Source organism: Prionailurus bengalensis, chromosome B3, assembly GCF_016509475.1.
Source record: "Prionailurus bengalensis isolate Pbe53 chromosome B3, Fcat_Pben_1.1_paternal_pri, whole genome shotgun sequence".
Lineage (NCBI taxonomy): Eukaryota > Metazoa > Chordata > Mammalia > Carnivora > Felidae > Prionailurus > Prionailurus bengalensis.
Genome location: NC_057355.1, coordinates 80,607,253 through 80,616,643, shown reverse-complemented (window position 1 = coordinate 80,616,643; position 9,391 = coordinate 80,607,253). Strand labels below are relative to the sequence as shown.

Below are 9,391 nucleotides of genomic sequence, written 5' to 3'. Positions count from 1 at the left end.
GAGAAATTCCAGTTACATGTCTCCTGAGAGAAGAAAGTAGTTGAGAGAAATCAGGTCGGTTTGTTGTCTGGATCAGGAAGGTGCAGACATTTGAATGTACATTAAATGGAGACCAGGCAGGAATGGGGAATCACAGAGATGCAGCCTGGGCAACTTGGAACCAGACATGTCCCATGCCCTATCTCCACCAGCATCAGTACTTTATAACCTGCCTGGAATCTATACACAACTCTTTAGGGAGTAGGGGAATGGGTAAAAAACCTGATTGATTAACTTTAGTTTCTGACAAAATGAGAGCTAAAAATAGAAACTTTATAAAAATAATAGTGTCCAGACCTGAGATTATGTTTTGACATATATACTCATTACTTAATTAATTTCTGATAATAATGATATAATACCTGTTTTCACACTTAAGAAGCTCACAGTCTAATAAGCAAGACAAGCAAATAAATAGTTAACTCTGATATATGAAGTGTTTGATAGGTAAATATTGAAGATGATATAATAGCACAGAGCTGGAGTGGGGAGTACAGCTTGAGCTCTGTTTTGAAGGACAAAAAACAGTTAACTACAGGTGCTATGGGGAAATGGTGAGTTCTGTTTTGGCCTTGTTTCATCTGAGGGATGACTTTCGTTTGTTTAAGATCAAGGAAACTTGGACATGTCTGTATGTTAAGAGGAATGAGGCAGCAGAGAAGTAGAGAATGAGGAGAATGGCTACAAATGATGGTCTGAGAGCCCTGGGGAGGGAGAAAAGAGACATAGATCACAGGCCCAGAACTTTGCTTTTGCCAGAAATAAGGAAGGTGAGAAGGAGGCAAAGATAGGAATAGTGAAAATACATATGCACACAGGAAGAGGTGAATAAAGTTAAGAGTGTTCATGCTTGGGGCACCTGGTTGGCTCAGTCAGTTAAGCATCTGACTTTGGCTAAGGTCATGATCTCGCATTGGAGCCCAGTGTCAGGCTCCCTGCTGTCAGCATGGGGTCTGCTTCAGATCCTCTGCCTCCCTCTCTCTCTGCCTCTCCCCTACTCACACTGTCTTTCAAAAAACTAAATAAACATAAAAAAAAAGAGTGTTCATGGTTGATGCCTTTTATTTTATGTGAGAAGTAGAAGTTAAGGGTCATTTTTTTGAGGGCAAGAGAGACAGATCAAGGATTTAAGGAGGGGAGTTACATGGCCAGATTTGTATTTTAAAACACCCTGGTAGAGATTCAAAGAATGAATTAAAGAGAGAAGATCAGAAAACACTGAAGCTGAGAGATCCATTAAGAGATTATTAGAATCATTTAGGGGAAAAAATCATGAAGACCTGAATTAAGACTGACAAAAGGGAATAAAAGGAATGGTCTCCATAGATATTTATAGGCCAAGTTATTCTTTGTTTTATTAAAAAAATTTTTTTAATGTTTTATTTATTTTTGAGACAGGGAGAGACAGAGCATGAACAGGGGAGGGTCAGAGAGAGGGAGACACAGAATCTGAAACAGGCTCCAGGCTCTGAGCTGTCAGCACAGAGCCCGACACGGGGCTCAAGCTCACGGACCGCGAGATCATGACCTGAGCCGAAGTTGGCCGCTTAACCAACTGAGCCACCCAGGCGCCCCTAGGCCAAGTTATTCTAAGAAGTGCCTGTTTATACACAAGCAGTGAAGGAGAGAGAGGAAAGGAGGGTGATACCCAGGTCTAAACATTTGGGTTATTTGAAACCTCAGCAGGAAGGAGAGGTTTATGGGAGAAGATAATGAGCTTAACTTTGAACACTGGAATAAAAAGATATTGATAAAGTTGTGGATTTAGCCAGAAATTGATGTAGATATAGAAGGCAGTTGGATCTGTGGATCTGTACTTTAAGAGGGATGGTCTGACCCAGAGAGAGAAAGTGAGGAGAAATGTGTTCCATTAGAGTGGTGGTTAAAATAATGGGTGAAAATGAGATCAACTTGTATGAGTATGTGAAGAAGAGATTTTATGTCTTTTGTTTTTAGTCCATTCCTGTAGTTCACCAATTTGATAATCCTACACTGTCTTCAGTGATTCCTAAATGTGTATCCTACATTTGCCCTTTGAGTTAACATTATTTTCTCTCATTTAGTGTTCACAGTAGTCAGGGAAGCCCTGAAAAGCCCACACAGGCCATGGAACTAAGATCTACTATAAACATGACATGGTTTATTATTATGAATTCATTAGTGATAGTTGTACAGTGAAGGCTTTAAGACTACCAAATAAGTATCTATCTCTTTAGTAGCAGAAGCCTACTATGTTAAGAATGAACATCCCCTTTTGTCAATTCTGACACTAGTTATAGCATAGTGGACAAACTTATGCAATTCCTTGTTACCAATTTTAATACTCTCATTATGAATAGAGTACAACGTTTCAGTTTGTGCTTTAAAATCATCTTACATACGGAGATACATATACATGTGAAATTACCAAAAATGCCTTTAACCCATTTTAATGCATATATTACAGTGCACAAAATGAATGTATTTCCATTTTTCTCTACAGAAAGGCAAACAGTCTTTTTCTTGTAGTATCTCATAAATGACCTTAGTACTGACCCAAATATAACCTACTAATTACCCTCTGTGTACCTTCCAGGCCCTGATTAGTTGTATTTAACATTTGTGTGAGACTGTGATTCTACTCTGGAAATCTTCCTTATAGCTTGTAATTCCCGGTGGAAAAAAAAATTGCTGTGACCTATACAGTTGGAGAAAAGAAAACACAGCTACACTCTTCCAAAAGCAGAACAAAGCAATGAAATAACATACCTTTCACAAGGGACTTGGTGTTATCTGAAACCCTATAATCCACATCCCATTCTGCTTCTTCAATAGGTTGGATGATTTCAGTGGGTGGGTTGGAGAACTAATCAATTTTGAAACAGCATCTGCAAAAATAGATAATGTTCATCTAAAGGGCAACCTAGTCATAAAGCCCCACTGGGATGAGTAAATAAACACACGTCTTTGTAGAAGGGGGATCCCCTAGATGGAACTGCAATGCAGTATTGGCAATGTGGTATTCCATCAATACCATCAAAGGAATTTTTCAAGCACCAACATTAGGATGAACTATGTGATTAAACTGACATGGTTCCTGAACTCCTAGACTTTATAATGTATTCTAACTTCTGCACCCATAATGGAACACTTAAAAACCTAGATCTCACTGGGTCCTAATCTTTTCTCCCCAATTTCTTTTCTCCTATGTGTCCTATGCTAGTGAAGGAGTCCAAGGCATCCAAGATTCCTCTCTGTCACTTCCTGTAGCCAATTCATCTTTAAGGCTTATTGGTTCAACCTCCTAATTATGTTTTGAAGCATTCATTTCCCCTTTCCTTTATCTCTATAGCCATTGGCCTCTTTACTATAACTACTGCAATATCAGTCGTCCTGAATCCTCTTCTCCCATCTATTCCCACACTGCCACTGGAGTGATCCAACTTTCAAATCTTGGTATATCACTCATCTGTTCAAAACTCCACAAATGTCTCTAATCATTTACCATCTACTTTCTTGATATTCCTACTATTTTAAGTCTCAATTCAAATATGACTTTTAAAGGATTCTCAGAGTTAGTCACTATTCATTTAGTCAATATTTATTAAGCACAAACTTCATGTCATATATGGGGCTAGCATTGGAAATAGAGCAGGGACATAATCCTGGCCTCACAAAGTTTACAGTGTTAGGAAAGACAATGAAATAACATGAAGTATGATGAGTATGGTGAGGAACTAATTTGGGTACACATAATAAGAAGAGAGGGGCGCCTGGGTGGCTCTGTAGGTTAAGCATCTGACTTTTGATTTCTGCTTAGGTCATGATCTTGTGGTTTGTGGGTTTGAGCCCCACATTGGGCTCTGCAATGACAGAGCCTGCTTGGGATTCTCTCTCTGTCTCTCTGCCCCTCCCCGCCTCTCTAAAAAATAAATAACTAAACTTAAAAAAAAAGAAGATAGAGCTCTAGGGATCCCCGATATTTATGGTGTAGAGGAAGTTCTTCAAAGAACTGGCCAATAAGGTGAGAGAGAATGTGTTGCCTTGCAAAGCCAAAGAAAGAAAGTATTTTAAAAAGAAAGAATGATTAAGGATATCAAATTCTGACAAGAGGTCAAGCATATAAGCACTGAAGATTACCTTGGAATTTAGCAGGGATACTTGAAAGCAACTTTGGGGGAGTGGTGGCTGCAAGAGCTACCCTAGAGTGAGTTGAGGAATAAGAAGTAAAGAAATGGAAACAGCAAATGTCAAAATTTGGCTGTGATGGAGAGAGGAAATTTGGTTAACTGGGAGGGAATTGAGGGTTGAAGAAGACATCCCTGAAAAGTTCCATGTAATTTGTGAGTATCTCATAATAGAAACAATTATCATCTTATATAATATTGCTTAGTTTTCTATTCCAACACTAAAAAGCAAGACATGCATCCTTCTATCTTTATATCTCCAGCTCCTGGCACAGGTGCAGGTACAAATAAGCACTCTAAATATTGGTTTAATAGCTGATTATCTAAATGAGTGATTTGCTTTAATCCAAATATGAGATTCATTCTTCAATTATCATCTTCTCTGACTTGTCTCCACATTTGTGTCAACTTCCTTTCCTGACTTGTAGTCACAAGAGTCCCACAAGCTTCAGGCCTTGGACCCCTGTTCTCTCCTGTGTATGCTCCTTCTCTAGGAGCTCAACTCATATGGTTTCAGTAGCTGAATCCCAAATCTATCCCTCAACCCTATAATTTTACCTTTATAGCTACTTCAGGGTCCTTGATGCTTGACTGCTTCACCAGTGCCTGGAACTTACCACATATGCAACTGTACTCATTACTATTCCCCCCTTTAAGTCAGCCAATATATTTTTCCAATTTTATGAAGACTTTTTACCTATAGAGATATTTGAACGTCGTTATGTTATGAATGCTGTGTTCCAATCCTTACTTGTTCAAATGTGCTTATACATGGCTAGATCCAAGTATAGATATTCCATACTCAAAAAGGGCAGTCTTCTACTACCCCAAAATAATATGGGCATTATTAATACTTTATTATATGTTCCATCAACACTGTATACTAGATGTTTGCTTGACAAATTACAACTCTAAATTCCTGGCCCAGTGTTTCACCTGTGGAGTAGACAAGCTGTTGACATGGTTATCTACTATGAAATAATCCACCAACAGCAACATTAGATAATTTATAGCTTTTATTTACTTTTCCTAGTCTTTAAACTGAACTGATTAAAGTCTTAGAGTCATGAGCTAAAACTAAACAGTCTTAACATATAGATACCTTGCCTGCATCATAATATTTCTGCAAAAATTTAGATAGAGAAAATTTCTCTGAACAAAGCCGTTAAAATATTCATTGGGAATATTTTCTTCTTATTCACGTGATGCCACTTTTATTATTATTGTTTTTTAAAATTTACATCCAAGTTAGTTAACATATAGTGTAATAATGATTTCAGCAATAGATTTTAATGATTCATCAGTTACATATAACACCCAGTGCTCATCCCAACAAGTCTCCTCTTTAATGCCCCTTGCCCATTTATCCTATCCCCTTACCCAAAACCCCTCCAGCAACCCTCAGTTTATTCTCTTTAAGAGTCTCTTATGTCTTTTCTCCCTCCCTGTTTTTATATTATTTTTGCTTCCCTTCCCTTATGTTCATCTGTGTTGTATGTTAAATTCCACATATGAGTGAAGCCATATGATACTTGTCTTTCTCTTACTAATTTCACTTAGCATAATATCCTCTAGTTCCATCCACATTGTTGCAAATGGCAAGATTTCATTCTTTTTGATTTCTGAGTAATATTCCATTGTATATCTGTATATACCACATCTTTATCCATTCATCTGCCTATGGACCTTTGGGCTCTTTCCATACTTTGGCTATTGTTGACAGTGCTACTATAAACATTGGGGTGCATGTGTCTCTTCGAATCAGCATTTTTGTATCCTTTGGATAAATATCTAATAGTACAATTGCTGGGTTGTAGGTAGTTCTATTTTTAAGTTTTTGAGGAACCTCCATACTGTTTTCCAGAGTGGCTGCACCAGTTTGCATTCCCACCAGCAGTGCAAAAGGGTTCCTCTTTCTTTGTATCCTTGCCACAATCTGTTGTTGCCTGAGTTGTTAATGTTAGCCATTTTGACAGGTGTGAGGTGATATCTCATTGTGGTTTTGATTTATATTTCCTGACGATGAGTGATGTTGAGCATTTTTTCATGTGTCTGTTAGCCATCTGGATGTCTTCTTTGGAAGAGTGTCTATTCATGTCTTTTGCCCATTTCTTCACTGGATTATTTGTTTTTTGGGTGTGGAGTTTGGTGAGTTCTTTACAGATTTTGGATACTAACCCTTTATATGATATGCCATTTGCAAGTATCTTCTCCCATTTTGCCAGTTGCCTTTTAGTTTTGCCGATTGTTTCCTTCACTGTGCAGAAGATTTTTATCTTGATGAGGTCTTTTTATCTTGGTAAGTTTATTTTTGCTTTTGTTTCTCTTGCCTCTGGAGACATGTTGAGTAAGAAGTTCTGTGGCTGAGGTTAAAGAGGTTGTTGCCTGTTTTCTCCTCTAGGATTTTGATGGTTTCCTGTCTTATGTTTAAGTCTTTCATCCAATTTGAGTTTATTTTTGTGTATGGTGTAAGAAAGTGGTCCAGGTTCATTCTTCAGCATGTCACTTGTCCAGTTTTCCCAACACCATTTGCTGAAGAGATTGTCTTTATTCCATTGCATATTCTTTCCTGCTTTGTCAAAGGTTAGTTGGCCATATGTTTGTGGTTCCATTTCTGGGTTCTCTATTCTGTTCCATTGATCTGAGTGTCTGTTTTTGTGCCAGTACCATACTGTCTTGATGATTACAGCTTTGTAATATAGCTTGAAGTCCAGAATTGTGATGCCTCCAGGTTTGGTTTTCTTTTTCAGGATTGCTTTGGCTATTCAGGGTTTTTTTGGTACCATACAATTTTTAGAATTATTTGTTCTAGTTCTGTGAAGAATGCTCGTGTTACTTTGATAGGGATTGCATTGACTATGTAGATTGCTTTGGGTAGTATAGACATTTTAACACTGTGCTTTGAATCTATGAGCATGGAATGTTTTTCCATTTTTTGGTGTCTTCTTCAATTTCTTTCATAAGCCTTCTATAGTTTTCAGTGTATAGATTTTTCACCTCTTTGGTTAGGTTTATTCCTAGGTATTTTATGGGTTTTGGTGCAGTTGTAAATGGGATCAATTCCTTGATTTCTCTTTCTGCTGCTTTATTATTGGTGTATAGAAATGCAACAGATTTCTGTGCATTGATTTTATATCCTGAAACTTTGCTGAATTCATGGATCAGTTCTAGCAGGTTTTTGGTGGAGTCTTTTGGATTTTCCATGTAGAGTATCATGTTGTCTGCGCATAGAGTATCATGTCATCTGTGAAAGTGAAAGTTTGACTTCTTCTTTGTTGATTTGGATGCCTTTTATTTCTTTATGTTGTCTGATTTCTGAGGCTAGGATTTCCAATACTACGTTGAATAACAGTGAATGTGAAAGCACTTTTTAATGAGCCAGGCATATTGCCTCTATATTAGATAACATAAAGACAAGCAATGTTTCATATATAGATCATATAATTTTTATCAGGATTATCTAAGGTTATCTAGAATCCATCATTTTATTTTATTTTAGCTAAATGTTATCTGAAAGAGGAATTTAATAATTATCCTAAAACTTAAGATATTCTTTTTTTTTTTTTTTTGAGAGAGAGAGAGAGAGCGCACACACACATGCATGAGCAGGGCAGAGCGGTAGAGGAGAGAGAGAATCCCACGGGGCTTGACCCCAAGACCCTGGGTCATGAACTGAGCTGAAAACAAGAGTCCAATGCTCAACCAACTGAATCATCTAGGCAACCCTCATAAAACTTAAGATATTCTTTCAAAAGTTTCCTCATTTACTCTGGTTATGTATAGTTTGCCGATAATTCATATTTAGACAGAAAATAATCATTGTTCAATGGGGGGTTTATTGACATACAGTTTAAGTTTACATGTATTAAAATTTTTCAGCCTACTCTGACCAATTTAGAAATAAATTCTTCTGTGCTGGTTAAGTCTTCTGGGACCAAGATAGAGTTTGAAACACAAGAAATCAAGAAATATGCCAGTGTAAGATAAAAGGGACCGGGGCATAGGCCAAGTTTAAATGTACTATATAAAAGACAGAGGACATGCCAGTTATCCAGATCAAAGAATTTGGAGAGAAGGAGCCAGTAAAGATTATGCAGAGGCTAAAGCCACCCCTTGGCAGCCATTGACTTAGGCACAGAGTGGTTGTTCAATTAATACTAGCTCATTTGAAACTTAGTTGACCAACAGCAGAGTTAAACATATGCAAGGTTACATGTAGTCTCTTCTGCATCATAAAGCACTTTTGAGCACTCTCAATTTAAAGAAGGCAATCTGAGGCACAGTTCTTGGATGGAGCCAGGAACAGAGCCCAGAGCGCTTGCCCTCCAGTTGGTGATCCTAACCCAGTGCATTTATTCTCCTCCCTATCCCCCCTGCTCTAAGCTTGATATGTGTTGAATACACTCAGTAGTTCTCAACATGTTTTTTCCTTACAGTTCTTTATTAGCAACATTCATTTAGGTTTTGGACTCTTGTCAAATGTAATGTGAATGGAGTCCAGATGCCTTTTCTGAACTCAACAGAACAAGAGGAGAGTCACAGAGCCCATCTTGCCACAATCAAAACTAGTGCTTACAACAACACCCACTGTTGGTGACAGGCTGTGTGGAGCAGGGCCAGTGCTGATCTAGCAGTATATGCCAGCTCAATGAGTCAGAAAAATGTTTTAGATGTGCCAGGTTGTTCAGAAATCCCCATCAGTTCCTGGGCAGAATAATTTCTGTGTTCCCCAAGAGCAAGGAATTGAGATGAGACGAAGCAACATCCCTAGGATGGCGTATGTCATTTACATCTCTTGCTGGCAACAGAGGACTACTGTTTTTAAAAGGGTACCACAGACTTTCATGAAGGGTTGCAAAGGCTGGGGTCGCTAGCAGCAATTCAAATGCACAAGGATAGAGGAAGAAACAATTGTGGGTAAGATTTCAAGGCAGACAAAAGGATTAACAGCAAAAGGATTCAGGGTGTAGGGGGACGGATGATTATCATTTGCTGTGGGTTTAGCAACACTGACATGTTTTTATGAATATTTACAGGAACATTTGGAAGCTGTGTCTTTTGCCCACACAGCCTCCACCCCCAGCCCTCTTGGTAGGAACTGCACCATATTTAATGAGGCCGGGGGTGGGAGGGGGAACCAGGTCCTCCTTGCCTTCAGGTTGCCATCACTGTGCCTAGTTGCCAAG

At 38.4% G+C, this 9,391-nt stretch overlaps 1 long non-coding RNA gene across 2 annotated transcripts in view; it reads right to left on the bottom strand.

The window, feature by feature from the left end:
• Window positions 1-2,792: 2,792 nt before the first annotated feature.
• Window positions 2,793-9,391, bottom strand: part of LOC122467726 — a 48,749-nt gene continuing 42,150 nt past the window's right edge. For both annotated transcript variants that reach the window (XR_006293049.1, XR_006293050.1), the window contains exon 4: window positions 2,793-2,906. This is a non-coding gene — a long non-coding RNA (uncharacterized LOC122467726). The remainder of the gene's footprint in view (window positions 2,907-9,391) is intronic.